Source organism: Rhinopithecus roxellana, chromosome 2 (assembly GCF_007565055.1).
Source record: "Rhinopithecus roxellana isolate Shanxi Qingling chromosome 2, ASM756505v1, whole genome shotgun sequence".
NCBI classification, from domain to species: Eukaryota; Metazoa; Chordata; class Mammalia; order Primates; family Cercopithecidae; genus Rhinopithecus; species Rhinopithecus roxellana.
In genome coordinates this window covers 60123187-60143723 of record NC_044550.1, presented here as the reverse complement: position 1 = coordinate 60143723, position 20537 = coordinate 60123187, and the positions used below count along the sequence as shown (strand labels likewise).

The 20537-nt window shown below is 37.8% G+C and overlaps 1 protein-coding gene across 1 annotated transcript in view; it reads left to right on the top strand.

Moving 5' to 3' along the window:
* The window catches only part of DCHS2 (dachsous cadherin-related 2), a 277604-nt gene that overhangs the window by 96677 nt on the left and 160390 nt on the right, over positions 1 to 20537 (top strand). The gene's annotated exons all lie outside the window — the stretch shown is intronic.

Sequence of the window (20537 nt, the reverse complement as noted above, 5' to 3'; positions counted from 1 at the left end):
CCTGACCTCAAGTGATCTGCCCGCATCCACCTCCCAAGGTGCTGGGATTACAGGCGTGAGCTATCACACTTGGCCACCAACTGCACTTTTGAGGTGGTGCAATTTTTGAGATAAAAATATTTCTTGGAGAGGAAACAAAAAGCCCAAACCATAAAAGAAAAAGAAGACTGCTATAATTGAACTTCATCAAAATTGAAAAATATTGCCTATCAAGAGACATCATTAAGAAAATAAATAGGCCTGCTACATATTGGGAGACTATAGTCTTATAACACCAATGTTGATGAGGATGTGGAGCAGCTGGAACTCATATGTTACTGGTAAAATCCTTAGAGAGAAATGTTTGGTAGTTTCTGTAGCTGTTACATGGGTACCCTATCGCCCTCCAATTCTGCTTCTAGATTTCTACCCCCACCCCCACATGAAAACATGTGTCTGCAAAAAGACTCATACGATAATATTCACAGCAGCTTCACTCATAGTAGCTCCAAAATGGAAATAACAGGTGTCCGTGGTGAATGGATAAATAAATTATGGTGTATAGAGTTAATAGAATACTACTAAAACATGAAACAACATGGATGAATCTCAAAAAAACTTATGTTGAATGAAAAAAGCACATGTGTGATCTCATTAGTTAAAGTTAAGGACTAGCAAAATTAATCTATGGCAATAGAAATGAGAGCTGTGGTTGCTTAGGGGCGTGGGAGTGACTGGGAGGAGGAACGAGGAAGCTTTCTGGGCTGATGTAAATGTAAATGTTCTCTATTTTGATTGGTGTGTTGATTACACATACACATTTCAAAACTCATCTAACTATATCTTAAGGTCAATGCATAACTCTGAATATAAATTTTACTGCAGTGAAAGTGATGAGAAAAGGCTTGGCTGAGAGAATGGACTTCTTAATTTTCTGGAGCTGCATGCAGTTGGCAGTTCCCAAGTTGGGAGCATGGAGTAGGTGGACAGAGAGCAAACTGGTGGGGACAGGGTAAAAAAAGAGGTGAATGTGTGCAACGTTACATAAGAGACAGGGAGGGATTTTGTAGCTAGCATGAGTGTGAAACCTTAGAGGAAAGAGAAGGATATCTAAGGCAGATATTAAGGAAGTTTTATTTGTTTGAAGCAGCATGTAGATTCTCATTAACCTGTCAAGAAAACCCAAAGTGAAGAGCCGCATTCTTCTTTTTGGTGTTCTGAGTACGTTCCTATCGCTTTTAAAAGTCTCACTATACTGAGACTAGTTGTTTGAGGACTCTGATTTGTAAGGGTGTCAGGTAGCATCTAACTCTCATTTAATCATCAAATAACTCGACACCCCAACAGCATGGTGGGGACCAGAGTTGATGGGTGGTTACTGAAGAGTGTAGTGTACATTTCTGATTTCCTGAATGACAAGGACCCTGGAAAGACATTCTGCAGGGGTCCTTATATCATCAAACAATAAGGGCTAGTCTTGAAAGCCTACTTACTTTTAAAGGAAAATCTTACTCTCAATTTATAAGTGAAGAATCCTGGTGATTCCATCATGGGTTGCTTGAACGGAGAGAAATGCCCTATGGATTTATACACTGCTCATTCACAGCAGTGTAGCACATCCTCTCTATTCCTTTGCTCCCCAAGGGATCCCCATAGGTTTCCCTTGCTATTCTGAAACAACTTGAACCTCTATGAAAACCTCAGCAGAATGTTCTGGGAGCTGCTGGAATTTACTTTCTTTACTCCTCAGTCACTATAGACCAACACTGGTTACGGATTCTGCTTTGGTGCACGAATCCCTTTGTCACCAACTCCCTCTGCTGGTCTTGAATCTCCTTAGAATATTAAAGATAGCAACTCCAAACAAAAACAACATGATGTTCACTTGTAAGTGAGCACTCATTGAAACTTACTTTATTATTCTCAGTTCTCATTTTCCTTCCCACTTTCCCATTTTTAGTCATTACCTCCAGCCCTCTGTGGTTGTACTCTATGGTTCTGTAGTTCTGAATCACCACGCCTCAACACATCTTTGTTCGGGTCACCAATGAGGCATATCTCAGATAATGTGCTCTCTCTCTTTTTAATGCAGAGTACTTAAAATATGTATTTCCATAAACTGTCTCTAACTCTTAACAGATTTTGTACTAACTAGTTTTTTATATTTTTTGGCAGATTTGAATGTTAAACTCTTGCATGGCATCTGATTTGGGGGAAGGATTAAAAGCAAAGGGAGAGGGTGGGTAGGTAAAAGTTGAATTGTTCTTAACGGTTCTGGGAATGATACCATATTTTAAAACCAATCCAGAATGGAAAATGGAAGTTGCTCTCAGGCATGACAGTCTAACATTTACAGCTCAGTTTCTGTTTCCAGTTCTCCCAGAAGACAGATATCATGAAATTGTTCATGAAACTCCAAATCTCCTCTTAAGATGATGTTTTCTGGAGGCATGGAAAAAGCCCACAGACACGGAAGGCTCATGCTGATCATTCTGTTCCCATTTTCCCTTAGACCTACTGAGAAGGTGGGGGTGATGGGGAGCAGGGTCCTGCCTAAGAATTTGAGCATGCCAAAGGAAAAGTTGTCCTTTTAAAGCCACTGCCAGTGTTTTGGCCAGAGGGATATAGACCTGTAATCCTCTATTTAGTAGAATAAGTTAGTGAGTTTTTGCTTACACAGACTTAGACTCAGACCTTAGTTCTAAGCAGGAGTGGAGAATAAAGCGTCTTTTATACAGTAAGTATGACTTTATTGGTTAGGGCTGGCAGTCAGTTCGGGGGAGAAGGTCCTACTTGAGAGCTCACTGGAATGCGAATGACTAAGAGTGATATTATCATGGGGATAGCTTTATAGGGATAGGAATTCAATAACATTTATTTTCCAAAAAATCGTTCAAAAATTTTGGAAGTTATTCTATATCGTAAGCACATTAGTTGAAACATGCCTCATTGTTGATCCCAACAATGATGTGTTGAGGTGTGGTGGTTGAGAACTATGGAACTACAGTGTCACAGTGGAAAGGCTGGGGCTATGATCGTTAAAGATAGGGAAGTTGGAAGGAAAATGAGCAAGAGAATACTAACGATAACTACGTTTTGTTGAGTGCTTATTATATGTCAGGCGTTGGACACTTTCTGCACATTATTTCGCTGAATCTTTGCAGCGACCCTGGGAAGTGGCTAGTTAACTTTGATACAGTTTGTACATGGTGGACCCAGGATTCAAACTCCTCTTTATTACCCCTATAAGGGCATGAGAGAATTTATAGGTACAATTCTTGATTTGAATGAAATTAAAATGGAATCAACAAATATCCATTGATCATAATGTAAGGCCTTATGGTGACATAGATTCCAGAATCTGTTAGAAAACATAGAAGATAAACATATATCAGATGGGATTTTTCCTCCTTAAAGTCAAAACAGAAGCAAAAACAAAGTGTGTCTACTTTCATGCCCATTATTGTCTCCTTTTCTAGTCTCAGTCCTTGGTCTATTTATTAACTCTTTCTTTTTATGCCTTCAAACTGTCCCCTCACTTGCCATTTTCCTTCCTCGTAGGTTTACTCTACCAAACACAGAGATGAATAGATATTCTGAGATGTTGTGCCAGGTTTTCATTATTCAATTTTGGGGGAATGAGAGAGAAGAGAAAACTACTGCTCAGCCACCTCCCTCATCTCCTCATTTTGAGAAGCTGTTGCTCTCTCTGAAAGGAACCTTTCAGAATTCATCGATAAATGGGAAATCTGGGTCTCAGGAAGTGCCATTTTTTAAAGTGAACTTGTAAAATGTCAATTCTTTGCCTGTCCTTGGGAGAATTAACTATTGAATGGGTAAAACTCAGACTGTTAGGCACAGTCAGTCTAAAAAAGTAGGGAAAATGTACCCACTAAGCAGGGATTGTCGTCTAGAAAAACGAGGGACACAGTATCTTGTAATTAAAGGGTGTTACAGTTTTGTGAAAAAGCAAGTAGTATTTGGTAAGAAGCATAAGAAGTATATGTGAAATGTTTTTATTTAATATGATGCAATATTTTACTTAAATTGAGCCCATATCCTAAATTGGGTCAATTTCAGGTATACAAATGGGCTCTCTTTTCAAATAAAGAATAGGTATTCTAGACCTAGACTAAACTTAGTTCAAACTTTTGGCCTAATTTGTAAAAGAAGTTAAGAACAGAAATAGAGAAAACAATCACTCAGTAAGTCTTAGCCTAAATGGTATGTGTGAATGAAATAGATTTTGACAAATATGTAAGAATCTGTTTAGTCTGATAAGTGTTTGCCCATATTACTGTTTATGTCTCTTTCCTATACTAACTTGTGTTGGCTTTCCATTGTCATTAGAATATTAGTGTAATTAGAATAGTGCAGTGTCCTTTTCTATTCTTAGCTTATATTACATGCCCCTGTGCTTCCTCTACTCCACATGGACATGAGTTAGACAGTCATAGGTCTTACTTTTTGCTCAGGCTAATTTCACCAAGGATGCCTTTCTTCTCTTAGGCTATTTAATTCCTACCAATTCCTTCAGATCCTGTCTAAAGAAGTTATATCAGGCAGGTTTAGGATGTACAAATAAACCAAATAGGAGATGGTCAGTATCAGAACGATACAGAGAAGTGGTGCTGAGAATTCAGAGGAAGGGAGGATTACTTCAGCTGCGGTCATCTTGGAAGAGTTTTTGGAGTGGTAACAATTGCATGGGGCCTTTGTATTCAAATAAATGAATTATGAGTAGCATTTGATTATATTGAAGTATAGTGGGAAAGGGAATTTCATGCAAAAAGAGCACCATGAGGCAAACACTGGAGTGAGGAGTTTGTGAAACAGCAGATTGTGTATTTTGACAGGAACAGGTATTGCAAAAAAATAAAAGAGAATAGGTTATAAAGGAGGTTAGAGACAATGTTGAAACTTTGAGCACAGAGTGTTAGCATTGGAAGCTCAGTAAACTCTTTTCCCTGCCTGAATTCAGAGCCAATTAAGAGCTTTTAGATGTCAACAAATTGGAGTTATAATGCCATGATCAGCACTGTTAGAGCTGATTAGAGAATGAACTTTTAATTGGTGGCCAAGTGGGTTTGTTAATACTCTACCCTTGCATTAGACAGAATTACTGGTCAACTGAAGGCCTGTCTTTTGTGGGCAGAACCTGTACCATGTGGCAGACAACAGAATTGTTCAATTCCTTCCTTCTTCTCTCACTCTTCCTTCCATCTCCCATCTCTCCCTCCCTCCCTCCCTTCCTTAGTTTCTTCTTTTCTTCTATATATATTGAGTACCTATTATGTGCCAGGTACACTTCTACTGCCGAGAATAAAGTATTGAACAAGAAAGACATAAGACTTGCATTTAAGAAAGAATTCAAGTATTCTTAAGGCAGACCAGATCTGAAAAGAAAAATCCCAGTCAGCTGATCATGCTCAATTTCTTCTCCTAAACTCAGGATGCAGTATAACCACAGAAATGACAAATGTTTACCTCACTCAATTTTCTAACCTACAAAATGGTAATAAGAGCTCTTCCCTTGAATAGCTCTTCCATTTTTTAAGTCAAGTGAAAGCACATTGAATATCTTAGCATACTGTTCACACATAGAGACAAGTTGAGTTAATAAACCTTATGTTTTCTTCCCTCTTCTTACTTAGCAACTCTTATTACCATAATTCCTCTTTGTCCTCTTATTCATTCTTCCACTTTCCTTCTCGCCTGCTTTTCTCCACTAAGAATATTTGAAGATTTTCCAAGAAACCCACCCTTTAGTTTTATATAATAGTCGTATAGCCACTTTGCATTGGTAAGAAAATTTGCTTGTGCTTTGAAAATGCTTGAACTCATTATTTCACAGTTTTACAAATAGAACTTGGTCAACATGCTGAATCAAAAGCCCTACTGGGCAGTGGGAACTGACATTGAAGGATATAGAGATGATCTCTCTCCTTGTAGATCTTATGGGCTGTGGCAGAGGCAGACCACAAGTGTGATGGGGGAGCAATCCAGGAGCTAGGAGGATCAGTGGGAAGACCTATATAAGGAAGTATTTTAAAAATATTTTATCCAGAGTCTCTTAGATGGCATTCAGAGGACCAAGAACCTTCAGCTGAAATAGTATAGAAAATGTGGGTGCAGAGGTACACACCTGTAGCTGCATCCTAGGCTGGGAGAAAAGTTAATCAGATTCGCCAGGTGGAGTGTGATCAAGCAGGTGTTAAGTGTTTAAATAAATGGATTATGAACATTGTGAAAAGACTATGTGGTACTCATACTTAATGATGTTAGTAATAATGCCCTTAATGATATAAACAGCTAACATATTTTTGCTTCTCTGCACTAGTTGCTAAGCATTGTGTTAGGAGCTTTACACACATTATCTCATTTAAAACTCAAAATAGCTTCAAGAAGATAGTGGCAGATCCAGTAATTGCCTGTCCAACAGTCTCACACCCTTTGTCCTTGCTACAGAGTCCCTATTGTTTTTCACCTTTCTCCAAATGGGCTCATTCTGGTTGACTCTTTCTCAGTCCCTCCACTTGGAGTGAATTGTAATTGGTGGTCTAATTTGACTTGCCAATCATAGTGGTCTAATTTGACTTGCCAAATAATTGGCTAGGCCTGGAAAGGCCATGCAATTTTGAGACTTGAGGGAAACATTGTTGAGAATTTATGAGAAGAATTTTCTTGCTCCAAAATATAGATGCAAGATAAATATGTTGTCCTTTCTATCTGTGGATATCGTCATTGGCAGGTGATGTATAGCACCAAACAGCAACTTGGCCCAGTGTGAGGACCAGGCTAAAGAGGATAAGCCAATGCACCAAGCCTGGTCAGGGAATGGAAGGAGTGAAAAATAAAGGACCTAGAACCCTGATAGGATTGTTGAGCTACTGAATTAACCAGTCTTGGAACTGCCTACCACTTCCCCCCACCCCACAGCTGCCCAGATCTTGACAAAGAGGGATAATAAATGTCCTTATTGTTTAAGATATTGCTGTTGGATTTTCTGTTACTTGTAACTGAGAGAATGCCTAGAGATGAGTTATTCCCTTTCTACTAAATTGAAGCGCACAGAAGTTAGGTGACGTCCAAGGTCAGATAGCTGCTAAGAGGGAAAACCAGAGTCCAAAACCTGTCTGACTCCTGAGGGGGGCCTTGTGCCTAACAACCAGCTGTAATCCCTCTGCACTGACTTTGACATTTCAATTATGTATGAGCAGAATAGTGCTGATTTAAGTGCATTGCATTTCAAGAATCAAATTTGCTGTATGGTGTTGTTAGTCTGGCCTAGAGTAAGATTACTGGTGACCTTGAGGCCTCCCTGGACTGAGGCTCCCTCATTAATAACAGTTACAAAGCAGCAGAAGAGAAATGTGATGGGTCCTCTCCTAGCCTTCTGTTCCACACCTCCTCTTTACCTGTGATTACAGATTTGAGAGAGAATCTATCCAATGGATGTGTAAGATTTTGGTTTTTGTCAACTGTGTTTTTAACTGCACGACAAATCTTACTTAGATTGATTCCTTGAATTCTTGAGTATGAATGTGTCTGAGACCGAGAAATTATCCCATAGGTGCATCATAAATATTTATATACATAAATATTATTACTTGATGGTTTGTACCTGCCTGAGAATAAAGTCACCTTAAGAGTCAGTCCTCATCCTTATAGAGACAGACACCATCAAGACATAATGTAATTAATTCTGGGAGTCCTTGGACATGCTGTTGGGAGTGGTGATGTGGCATATCTTAGACTTCAGGGTCATGAACAAGAGCATGTCCAAGTCAGGGCTGAAACAGCGGAAGAGTGGACTGGTGGGACATTTCTGGAAGACTGTAGAGATTAGACTAGCATATGACATAATGAAACATTTTATAGGGTACCTTGGCAGGAAAGTCCTGCTTTTTAGCTTAAAAGTACCTTTTGGACATAGCCAGAATTAAGGCAGCACTTATGACATTGGGATGTTGAAGACATTGCGAATATCATACCATGAAATACAACATCTAATTAAACTACTACATAAAGAAAATCTTTTTAAAAGAATCATTTTATATCTCCATACTGTCTTTGTCTCAACTCCATATGTGTTAAAATATGAAGCCCATTTTTTCCCCAAACAAAAGGTTTCCAGCTCAATCATGGACTTGAAACACTGAGAGATTAGCTGAAAAGCCGTGTGAATGGGACTTGAATTCAACATGTAGAAGTTCTAACTTACAAGAAATGTGCTATGCAAATAATTCATTTTATTATGGCATGTTTAGAGTTACCTGTTGTAAGTGGCATGTTTAGAGTTACCTGTTGGTCTCTTCTGGGCTGAAAACATTCCCTAGGTTTAAATTCTTTAATCAGGTGTTAATCATATAGCTGTATGCTTGTAACATTCATTTCTATTGGATACTGTTTGTTAAGTTAATGTATTTTATTATCCATCTACTTAAAAATATAATATGAGCTACTAAAAAAACTGCAAAAAACTCAGTAAGATGAAGATAAAATTAAAGCAATCAGGACAAAAGTCAAGTGGAATAGTGAGATGAAATCAGGAAGCCTTAGTACATGGATGTGGATTATGCAAGATTATACACATGTATTAAAGCTACATCAGCGAAGTGGTAAGACTCATATAGTCCCCAAGTTAGAAACGTTCCTAACTGATCAGGACAAGCAGCATTGACTTTCCCTGGTACTAAGGCCTGAGGAAATGGTTTTCCTGTAAGTCTTTATAAAGGGGACACTAAAATGTAAGTCCCCTAAATAGTATGTTTACAGTAAATATAGAGTTCTGTAAAAGTGATTGTATTGGGAGCTGGTATACAAAACAGTGCAGTCCACACTTCCGTAGTTAGATCTATGTGCATGGCTTTCTTTTTTCCTCCATGAAGCAAAGCTGCTAAATTGAGAACAGGTTTCCAAACCTTAATATTTGTCCATTGTGACTATGACCCTTTTGCAGGTGTGAAAACTGAAGCAGTTAGCTATAGTGCAGCCAGTCACGGTCCATATTGGAAATCACAGCCCGTAAGGTTATATTGTGAACTTACTCACTTTGCCTTCCTACTGTTTGTCTTTTTCATTAGAATTTTTTTTAAACCTATGGGTTTCCCTTGAGTTTAGAGTGCACCTGTTCATGTTTATATCTGAGAATGCATCCTTCCACTGGGAAGACCTCTGTGCATAAATTTAGGGTATCTCTTTGTTTTACAAAACATATATGGGAAGGTACAGCTAAAAGATAAAAGTCAAACGATTCTGAATTATGATACTCATTCCCAAAAAAGAGGGAGATGCTTAAATGTGAATTGTTTGGAAAAAAAGTCAACAACCAGCTCCCCTCTCTGGACTTCATGGGCATTTCAAGGTATCTTTGTGGGTGGAGTGGGAAGAGGGTGGCCCTTAACAATCATACCACGTGGAAGCTTTTGGTGTATATAAAGTAGATCAGGCTCAGTATAAAACATTGTTTACAAAACTGTGTCATTTTATAAGTTAACTTTTCCCATGATTGTACCCCAAGAGAGAACACCTGTTAGTAGTTTGGGGTATGTTATTCAGATTTTTATTTTCTCTGGTAATAGTAACATTTATGTAACACTGCACAATGGTCTTCTATCTTGAGTTAGAATATTGGTCAAAAGGAAATGAGCTTTTGCTTTCAACAGGTCAGGGCCATCATGTGGCCCATTGCCTTCATCTCCTGCTGTTCACATTGGTGGAGTACAGGTGATTGAGGGGTGAACAGTATCTTGTTCTCTGCTGGGAACACACAGAACCCCCAAAACATTGAAAGTCACCTTTTACTTGGGATTCTTGCAATGCAATCCAACCCATAAGGTGTTGAGAGGATGTTGAGTTGTCAGATGAGGTTGGCTGACCCAGTTGCCCATTGCCTTGTTTTTTTGCCTGGACTTTTGTTTTCATTTGCATATGGCCCCTCTCCTGGAGAAGCACTCCTTTCCCTCAGTCTTTTTAACTCTTCCTTTTCTCCTTCAGCACTTTGCCTCCTCTTGCAAAGTCAGCATCAGTGACTCTCTGATCTGCCTATTTTTAGATTTGAATGCTTTCCTTGTGCTGCAAATGGGAAAGTCATGGAAGTATTTCCATATATGAATCTGTAGCACAAGGAAAGAGTTTGTGCCAGAGACATGAAGTCGAAGCTACCCTCATATAGGAGATACTTAAAATCATGAGACTGGATGAGATAACCAAACCAGAGAATGAAGACGGAGGAAAGAAGACGTTTACTCAGCAGTTTGAAAGTACTGATGCCTGTGTGTATGAGGCGTATGTGAAAATTAATTCCATTGTGAAATCTTAGAGGTAAGAACAAAAATTAAAAATAAGTATCAGCTTTTATAAGTCTGTTCCTTCTGCCAAATTACATATGTGATTCATACTGGCCAAAGAATTTATTTCTGAGCTTCAGGGAAATAAAACGTTGGAAGAAGTACTTAGCTAGGATCCTCTCATGAATTTGTTTGTCATTTAAGGATTTATGATGTTAGACATTGCCAATATCTATGATAGACACATAGTATTTGTAATCCAAATTCATTTTTGGATGAATAAAATTTTCTGATCATATACTTTTTTTGTGTTTCCAGATACCTGTAAGAATACTGTGAAAATATTAGGTCATGGATTGCTTTGTTGTTTACGTATGGTTTCTTTCTCTTTATTTTATTGTTGTTTGGTGATGAAGAATACTACAAATGTATTTGAAAATGATTGTTGTCCTGAACAGAGTTGTACATGACAAATGATCATATGAACCAGAACTAAGAGAATTTAATAAGAGAATTTCACTTGTTATTAACACTGTTAATGCTAATAATAAACAGTTAAAAAGAGAATTTGAAAGTCATATAGTAAGAACTTGGGAAAGTAGATGTCATAACTTGTTTTTTAGGTGTATCTGGAAGTGAAAGATGATGTAGGTGTATTTGGAGCCAGTGTGTGTGTGTGTGTGTGTGTGTGTGTGTATGTGTGTGAATTATGACTTAGTGATATAAAAGTGAGGTGACTTTTGAACATTACTCAGCCGGTTACTTACAACTGATACCAGTATTTTGATCTATTCTTTTGTCACAGGGTTAACAGTATCAACAGCCTAGGTCAGTTCACTGAAATAATTTAATAACTCAAAAGCAAGTAACTAAAATGATGTTTAAGTGCCAGTCTGTGGATCAGCTACCAGCAACCTAATTTTTATGCCATAAATATAAATTAATTATTCTCTTAAAGATGAGTATCTTAGCTGTGAGGGCGGACAACACCTTATTGAAACAGTATGTTTGGTAGAGAAGAGTTCTGGAATGAGAGCTCCTGTGTGGGCACTCTATTTCTCTAACTTTAACTTCCTTCAATTCCTTTTAGCATAGGTACCCTGGACAGGTTTTTGTTTCCTTTGATTTGTGTGTGTGTTTTGCGTGGAGGGGCAGGGGTCGTGGAGTGTGATTAGATTTAAAGTTAAAAGGATCTTGATAAAATAATTACTGGATCCTGTAACAGATCCGTTTTCTGTTTTAGTTTTTCCAATGACAAACATGATTAAAATGAAAATTTTGTAAAATATAAAGTCATGATGTAAAAATTTCACTCAGTGAAAGCATTTTGAGGTCAGATAGTTTAGGTCCTTTAAAAAAACTCTCTCTCTATATATATATAATTTATATAATGGAGTTTAAGCCTTTATGTAGTCAATTTATTGACTTTTTCCTTTGTGATCAGCTTTAATTTTGAAATTCTTCTTTGCTTTGAAATTTCTTTTCAATGTAAGGATCAACCAAATATTTCTTTATATATTTTTTGTGCTTTAAATTATTTCGTTATTTACATTTAACTTATTGGTGTAGAATTTATTTTGGTCTGAGGTTAATAACAATCCTGATTTTTCCTCATGTACTTTGCCAATTTTTCTAGCAATTTATGTGAATAAACCTACATTCTTCAATGGTTTTCTTTGTTATATACAATTTTAGTTTTAGTAGGATCCGTTTCAGGTCTTGCTTTTGTGTTCTATTGATCTGCCTGCCAATTCTTTTATTAGATCACACTGTTTTAATTGTTTATTTTGTAACACCTTATAGGACAAGTTACTTTTCATTTCCCTAAACCCCACTGGTCTCCTTTCACAAAATTTCCTTAGACTGCTTTTTTGAGGTGAGAAGGACAATAATTAAGTAATAGAATTCATGGTTTCTTAAGCTCATTCTTCAATTAAGGCAATAAAAACATGTTATTGTAACAACTTTTTCAGGCTGTAACTTGAGGATATGTATTCAGCCTATTCATCTAATAGCTGTGAGAGTCTCTCTGAACATACATTTTAAAAGGTAAAACCTTTTAAAAGATGTTCTGTTTCCAACATCTTAATAGTTCCACATGCTTTGAGATAGTTTTCTTTTCTTTCTTTTTCTTTTTTTGCCCAGCTGATTTTAGTTGTAGCATTTAGTGGCTTTGAAAAAGCATTATGGATCTTATTCTATGATAATATAGCTTCGTTAATAGTGTTTTATGAGTAAAATTATTGTTCCTCAATGAGTGTTTGATGAGTGTCATGAACCGTCTTATTCTTACATGTTTCCTCTGAAGGGCAAATAGAGAAAATAGTCATAAAGGTTATTTCTTAAACGTGCTTGTATCCTATACACAGTATTAGATTCATTAATTCATGCAACAAACATTTGTAGCGCCTCTGTATGAACTAGGCACCAGTGTTATGGCTGCTGGAGATGTAGCAGGGGTGGTTAGGGGTGGAGCGAGATCAGTGTAATGGTTGTCCCGAAGCTTAAATTCCAGTGGGGAAGACGTGTTATTATCAATATACAAATAAATAAAAATATATAATGCAACGTAACGTGGAGATAAGTTCTCTGAAGAAAGCAAAGCAGGGTTAAGGGAAAAAAAAGGTGAGACAGAGGTAAAGTGACACTCTTGACTAGGGCATCAAGCAAGGCCTGTCTGATTAGGTGTACAGAGTAAAGAGACGTGAGCATGTTATACTAAAGACTGGCGGAAAGGCCTTGCAGGCACAGAGAACACCAAGTACAAGGCCCTAAGGTGGGAACAAGCCAGTGTTTTCCAGGACTGTCGAGGAGACCGATGTGTCCAGAGGGGAGTGAGAGAGTTGGAGAGGAGTAGGGGATGAGGTCAGAGAAGTAGCCAGGGGTCAGATTAAATACTAGGGTTATGTTGGGTAGGATAGGAAGTTGTTGAAAGCGTCTGAGCAAGAGAGTAATAGGATTTGGTGTCATTTTAAACAGTATCTCTCTGCATGTAGCAGAAAGTGAATGGTGGTATCATTCATTAAAAAGACTGGGAGGGTAGCAGATTGTAGGGTGGAGTGGGGTGGGAATCAGGAGTTCCCTTTGAGCAGGTTGCATTTGAGATGCCAATTAGTCACTTGAGATGTGTGAGGTGTGAGTTGGCATATAGGGATGCAGAATCTGGAGCCCAGATGGAGATTTAGAACTGGGGAGTCATTGGCACAGAGATTGGTGTAGTGCCATGGGCTGGTCAGATCACTCAGAGAGTGTGCTAATTTCCTAGGGCTGCAGTAACAAATTACTAAGAATTTGGTGACTTAAAACAGCAGAAATTGGGCCAGGCATCGTGGCTCACACCCTTAATCCCAGCACTTTGGGAACCCAAGGCGGGTGGATCACGAGGTCAAGAGACTATCCTGGCCAACATGGTGAAACCTCGTCCCTACTCAAAATACAAAAAAAAAAAAAAAAAAATTAGTTGAGCATGGTGGCACGCACTGTAGTCCCAGCTACTTGGGAGGCTGAGGCAGGAGAATCGCTTGAATCTGGGAGGCAGAGCTTGCAGTGAGCTGAGATCGCGCCACTGCACTCCAGCCTGGGGACAGAGTGAGACTCCATCTCAAAACATAAAATAAAATAAAATAAAATAAAATAACAAAAGAAAGAGCAGAAATTATTCTTTCTTGCAGTTCTGGAGACTAGAAGTCTGCAATCCAGCAGGGCTTTGCTCCTTCTGGGGGCTCTGGGATCATTCCATTCTTTATCTCCTCCAGCTTCTGGTGGCTGTCGGTGTTCCTTGACTTGTGGCCACATCCCTTCAATTTCTGCTTCCCTGGTCACATTGCCTCCTCCTCGTCTGTTGGGCAGACTTTCCTCTGCCTATCTCTTGTAAGAACATTTGTTGGATATAGGACCCACCCAGATAAGCAAGGATAAGATTCTTCTCTCAAAATCCTCAACTTAGTCTTGTCTGTTGCCATATAAGGTAGTGGTCACTCCTTTATCAAACAAGAGAATAGTCACAGGTTCTGGGGATTAGGACACTGACAGTTTTTTTGGAGGCCAGCATTCAGTCCCCTACAAGCAGTCAGTGTGGATTGAAAAGAGGTAGTCCCAAGACTGAGTTCTGGGGTGCTATAGTGTTCAGAAACCAGAAAGAGAATACAAAACCAGTGAAGGAAACTGAGGTGAGGTCAGTAAAGTGGTGCATGAGGAGGACGGCCATAATGTGGTGTCTGATGAAGGATATGTTTCAATAAGGAGGTGATGACTAGCTGTGTGAAAGGCTGCCAAACAATTCAGAAAATAAAGATCAAGTCTCGATCATTAGATTTTGGAACTTGGTGAACTTGCCAAGTGGTGTCCAGAGAGAATGGCATACTTGCATTAGTTGTGGGCCCCAATGCTGATTCCAAGTTCCACTGGAATATTATAGTCCTGTTTCAGCTGCAGGATCAGTGGTTGTCCAGTGCTTCAAATGTAAAACGTTATTGAATGATTTTTTTTCTTCTTTTCTGTGTAAAGTTCTATGTGTGTGTTGTGATAATAACTTTGTTTCTTCAAACAAATTGTTAAATGTTCATGGATAGAAAAACTGGAAATTGTAATAAGAAAAAAAGTGGGTTATTTAATTTTAAATTTCATCTCAAGTGCTGCCATTTTTTCCCCATAAAACTTCTGTTTTATTGCTCTTTTTTACTAGGCTCTGAGACCTTTTTATTTTTTTTTTTCACAACTTTTGCTGAGTTAAGTATACAGTTACTTAGGAGTGGATAGAGGAATTATGGCCAAACTTGTCACATCATGCCTTTTGGGTGGTGTCTCGCTGATGTAAATGGCTGGACTGACCACTGATGTTGAAGGGGAGTAAACCCTGTTATCCTGATGTGGGGGATGCAAGCAGATCCATTCCACTTGTAAAACATACAAAAACCATGGAAACATGCCTTCAAGAGCCAATGATTTCAGTTTGTCTCCTGTCTTCATGACACATTCATAGGGAGGAATTCTTACCTGGATGTTAATATGAAGGAAGTAATAAAAATTATTTATTTGTATTTTACTTTATTTTTTGTAATTTCAACCTTTATTTTAGATTCAGGGGTACATGTGCAGGTTTGTCATGTGAGTGTATTGCGTGATGCTGAGGTTTGGGGTACAATTGATCCCATTGCCCAGGCAGTGAGTGTTGCAACCAATGGGTAGATTTTCAACCCTCTCCCAACCTCCCCCTTCTAGTAGTCTCCTGTGTTTATTGTCCCCATTTTTATACCCATATGTACATAATGTTTAACTCCCACTTAAGAGTGAGAACTGCAGTATTTGGTTTTCTGTTCCTGTGTTAATTCCCTTAGAATAATGGCAGCCAGCTGCATTCATATTTCTGCAAAGGACATGATATTGTTCTTTTTTATGGCTGTGTAGCATTCCATAGTGCCTATGTTCACATTTTCTCTGTTTAATCCACCATTGATGGATCCCTAGGTTGATTCTACGTTTTTGCTATAATAACTTATTGGTAGAATAATTTGTTTTCCTTCGGATATTTACTCAGTAATTGGATTATTGTTAGAATGGTAGTTCTTTAATAAATCTCCATACTTCTTTCCATAGTGGCTGAACTAATTTGCATTCTCACCAAGAGTGCATAAGCATCCCCTTTTCTTCATAGCCTCTTCAGCATCTGTTATTTTTTGACTTTTCAATAATAGCTATTCTGTCTGGTGCGAGATGGCATCTCATTGTGGTATTGATTTGCATTTCTCTGATGATTAGTGATATTGAGTATTTTTTCCGTATGTTTGTGGGCTGCTTGTATGTCATCTTTTTAGAAGTGTCTGTTAATGTCTTTTGCCCACTTTTTAGTGGGGTTATTTGTTTTTTGCTGGTTGAATTATTTAAGTTCCTTATAGATTCTGGACATTAGACTTGTCAGATGCATAGTTTGAGATTATTTTCTCCCATTCTGTGGGTTGTCTGTTTACTCTGCTGAGATTTTCTTATACTGTGCAGAATCTCTTTAGTTTAATTAGGTCCCACTTGCCAATTTTTGTTTTGGTTGCAATTGCTTTTGAGGACTTAGTCATAAATTCTTTGCCAAGGCCAATGTCCAGAATGTTGTTTCCTAGGTTTTCTTCTAGGATTCTTATAGGTTGAGGTCTTACGTTTAAATATTTAATCCATTTAAATATTTACATATTGTGAATTCGTGTGTATTGTGAATTCGTGTGTATTGTGAATTTGTGTGTATTCGTGTGTATTCGTGTGTATTTGTGTGTATTAAAATTAAAATTCATCCAGTTGAAATTAAAATTCATTAATTTTTGTATATGGTGAAAGGTAGGGATCCAATTTCAATCTTCTGTATATGACTAGCCAGCTACCCCAGCATCATTTATTGAATAAGGAGTCCTTTCCTCATTGCTTGTTCAACTTTGTCAAAGATCAGATGGCTGTAGGTGTGATGCTTTATTTTTGGGTTCTCTATTCTGTTCCATTGGTCTATGTTTCTGTTTTCGTACCAGTACCATGCTGTTTTGGATACTGTAGCCCTATAGTATAACTTGAAGTTGGACAATGTGATGCCTCCAGCTTTGTTCTTTTTGCTTAGGATTACTTCAACTATTGGGGTGTTTTTTCAGTTCCATATGAATTTTAGAATGGTTTTTTATAATTCTGTGAAACATTATATTGGTAGTTTGATAGGAATGGCATTGAATCTATAGATTGCCTTGGACAGTCTGGCCATTTTAACAGTATTGATTCTTCTAATCAATGAGAATGGAATGTTTTTCCATTTGTTTGTGTCGTCTATGATTTCTTTCTGCAGTGTTTTGTAGTTCTCCTTGTAGAGATCCTTTACTTCCTTGGTTAGATTTATTCCTAGTTATTTTATTTCTTGGTGGCTATTGTAAATGGGATTGTGTTCTTGATTTGGCTCGCAGCTTGAACATTATTGCTGTATAGGAATGCTACTGATTTTTGTATATTGATTTTGTATCCTGAAACTTCACTGAAGTTGTTTATCAGTTCCAGGAGCCTTTTGGCAGAGTCTTATGAATTCTCTAGGTATAGAATTATATTGTCGGTAAAGAGAGATAGGTTGGCTTCTTTTCCTATTTGGATGCCTTTTATGTATTTCTCTTGCCCGATTGCTCTGGCTAGGACTTCTGGTACTATGTTGAATAAGAGTAGTGAGAGTGTGCATCCTTGTCTGATAAAAATTGTTTAAATCCCAGAAAGCTGATGATGAAATCAGGGGGATTTTAATAATATATTGATATTTTGCATTTTTATAATGTTTCCATCAAACTTGTGAAAGATCAGACTCAGGGAGAACAATTCTGAGTTGGAAGAAGTTTACAATAAAAAGTATCAGATTCATCTCTGTCTAAAATAGGTAAATTGAGATTGGGATGAAGAACACAGGAATGTTATTGAGAGTGCTGTAATGTGGCTCAGTAAGTAGATATAGGGATAAAAATCCTCCTGAGATATCCTCTTGATGCTCAATCAGCACCATAAGATTGCGATAATAGAGTTGGCCAGGTGCCTCTTGCCTCAATTTAAACAACCATCTCTGGAGAAAGGACCCACAGAGCTTATTAACTAAGCAAGATTTCCTCTTGAAGCTTTGACAAAGCCATTTCCATGTGCTATTGTTCAATTTGCCTAAATTTTATGTGTCAGTCAATGGATTTTGGAAAATATAAATCTTAGAAAGATGTCAAATTAATTCTAGCCATTCAAGACCCAATATTAATTCCAGGCATTCAAGACCCAATAGGTGGGACATGTTGTTGAGAATACTAGGTCAATATTTTTAGGTATTTTGGTCAAAACAGGGAGAAAAACATTCTTATGTTATGATTCTGAAACTCAGAATATGAATTGCTAACATAAATTGAGATCAATACTCTTATCCTACTTTTGTATCCTTACATTTTGCTTTGCCAAAAGTCCAGATGAGAAAAAGGTCTTGAAAGCAGAAATAAGGAAATTTGTTTTATATAAGCTGAATTACTTATTAATATGTGCTATTAAAGGCTAAGAATGAATTTTAGAATTTAAAAGTTCATTGTATGTGTCTTTCAATGAAGGCGAAGTTATTGAGAATACCATATGGCTTTAGAAGATATATTTGGTGTCTTCAGGAATTTGAAGCTGCTAAATTATCAACAGCTGTCAGAATAGAATAGACCAAATGTATTTGGAGTTTAGTTCTTTGTAGTGGGGAAATTTGTGGATTTCCTGCTTCAGCCCAACTGATGAGAAGAATCACAATATGAGAAGACGTGATGAGAAGAACTTATAAATATGTTAGATGGTTGCACAGGATGAATAATTTTGCTACAGAATATGAGTTAGATGAGAGAAAAGATAAATTTAAAGGCTGTATCATCAGTTCAAAAAATAGACAATTAAAGCAGGAAAATAACACTGCCAGTTGGTAGGAGTTTCGTCATGCCCAGGGGTTCTCAGTCTAGGCACTACTAACATTTTGGGCCAGATAATTCTTTGTCGTGAAGTCTATCTTATGCATTGTAGGATGTTATATAATACATTGTAGCAATATCTCTTGAATTAACCGTTAAACGAAAGTAGAAACCCTTCCCCAGTTGTGACAACCAAAAATGTCTCTAAACATACTAAATGTCTTCTTGGGAGGCAAACTTGTCCCTAGTTGAGAACCACTAAGCTAGACTACTTCAAAATAGCTCCAAAAGTCACATTCTAGTTATATGCTCAAGATGGAACAGGATGAAGGAGAAGGTTTATTGAGAACTTTGTTGAACACGTTGTCAGGGTGAGGCTTTATTTGGAAAGTACTGTAATTAAAGTGTAGCTCCTGCATGTATATTGTATTGATGAAAAGCTGATTATTTTGCTTTCAGTCCAGAGTTAAATGAGTATAAGAGGAGCACAAATATTGTAGGTGATGAAATTGTCTTTTATTTTTGCCTTCCTCCTAAAAGCCTTACAAATATATGCAAGAGAGCCAGAGTTATTTTCCAAAACTAAACCTATAGTAGGGTGGTGTTGGGTAGCCATTTCTGGGTATAACTTTCCACTTGCTTAAGTTTCAGTATATCTACTTGGAGACCTACATAATCTTATGTGCCTGTCTTCTTATATTCTAGACTTAATGATATGTATGACAGAGACTATTTGTATGCACCAAATATCCTTATGCTCCTCTCCTTTTCTCAGCCTCCCTTGCAGCTAAGCTGGGGACACATAGCTAGTTCTGCCCAGTGGAATGTGAGCTGAGCATGGCTTCTGGGCCGAAGAAGTTAAAAGCCAGAAGGCCTCTTCCATCTCTCTCCTTCCCGGTCAGAGTGACTTTGCGGACCTTGCCCATATGTGTCCTTGTGGCAAAGAAATAGCTGCTCCTTTGTTCCTTTTTTTTTTCATTTTATCTGTTTTCTCTTCTCTTTTTCTGTGATGTCCATTAATGAGAAGTTGGACTTTCTGAATTAATCTGCTTAATTCTCTTTTATTTCCAATTGTGATCACTTACTCTATATTTCTGCTTTCTGGAACCCAGTTGAATTTGATCACATGGAATAAAAGGTTCAGCTAAGACTTAAGAGCACAGGCACCATTACTAGTTGCCTTCATGTTAATGAATTATGGTGAGAAACAACATATACATGGGGTAAACATTTACTTGGAATGGTGCTACACATAATCTAGCACATTCTGCATCAGAGGAAGGTCAAGAGATTTGGGGTCTGATTTTTCTGTGAATAAAGGATTATATGACAAGGTGTCAGATTTGGGAGGCAGCACATAGATCATGGTCATTAGAGCATGCCCTCTGCTGCCAATTGTATGGATATGAATTTCAGTTTTGACACTTATTCTTTATGTGACCTTTGGCCTGTTACATAAACTCTCTGAGCCTGACTTGTCTGATCTGAAGAACGAACATTAGTACCTATAGGTTGTAAGTATGTAACGTATTTTAAGCTCTTATAAGAGTACGTGTTCTATAGCGTAGAATCCTTCCTCCCCCCTCCCTCCCTCCCTCCCTCTTTCCTTCCTTCCTTCCTTCCTTCCTTCCTTCCTTCCTTCCTTCCTTCCTTCCTTCCTTCCTTCCTTCCTTCTCTTCCCTCTCTTCCTCTCTTCCTTCCTGTCTTCCCTTAAATTGCTGCTTTAATTATAAGTGCTATGTAGGTGTTTGCTCTTACTGTTAGTTGGGTTGTAAATTAAAAGCATTATCTATCATGAGCCTATGAGCTCGAGAATTTTTTGAGTTCCATAGAGCCTGTTGTATTTCTC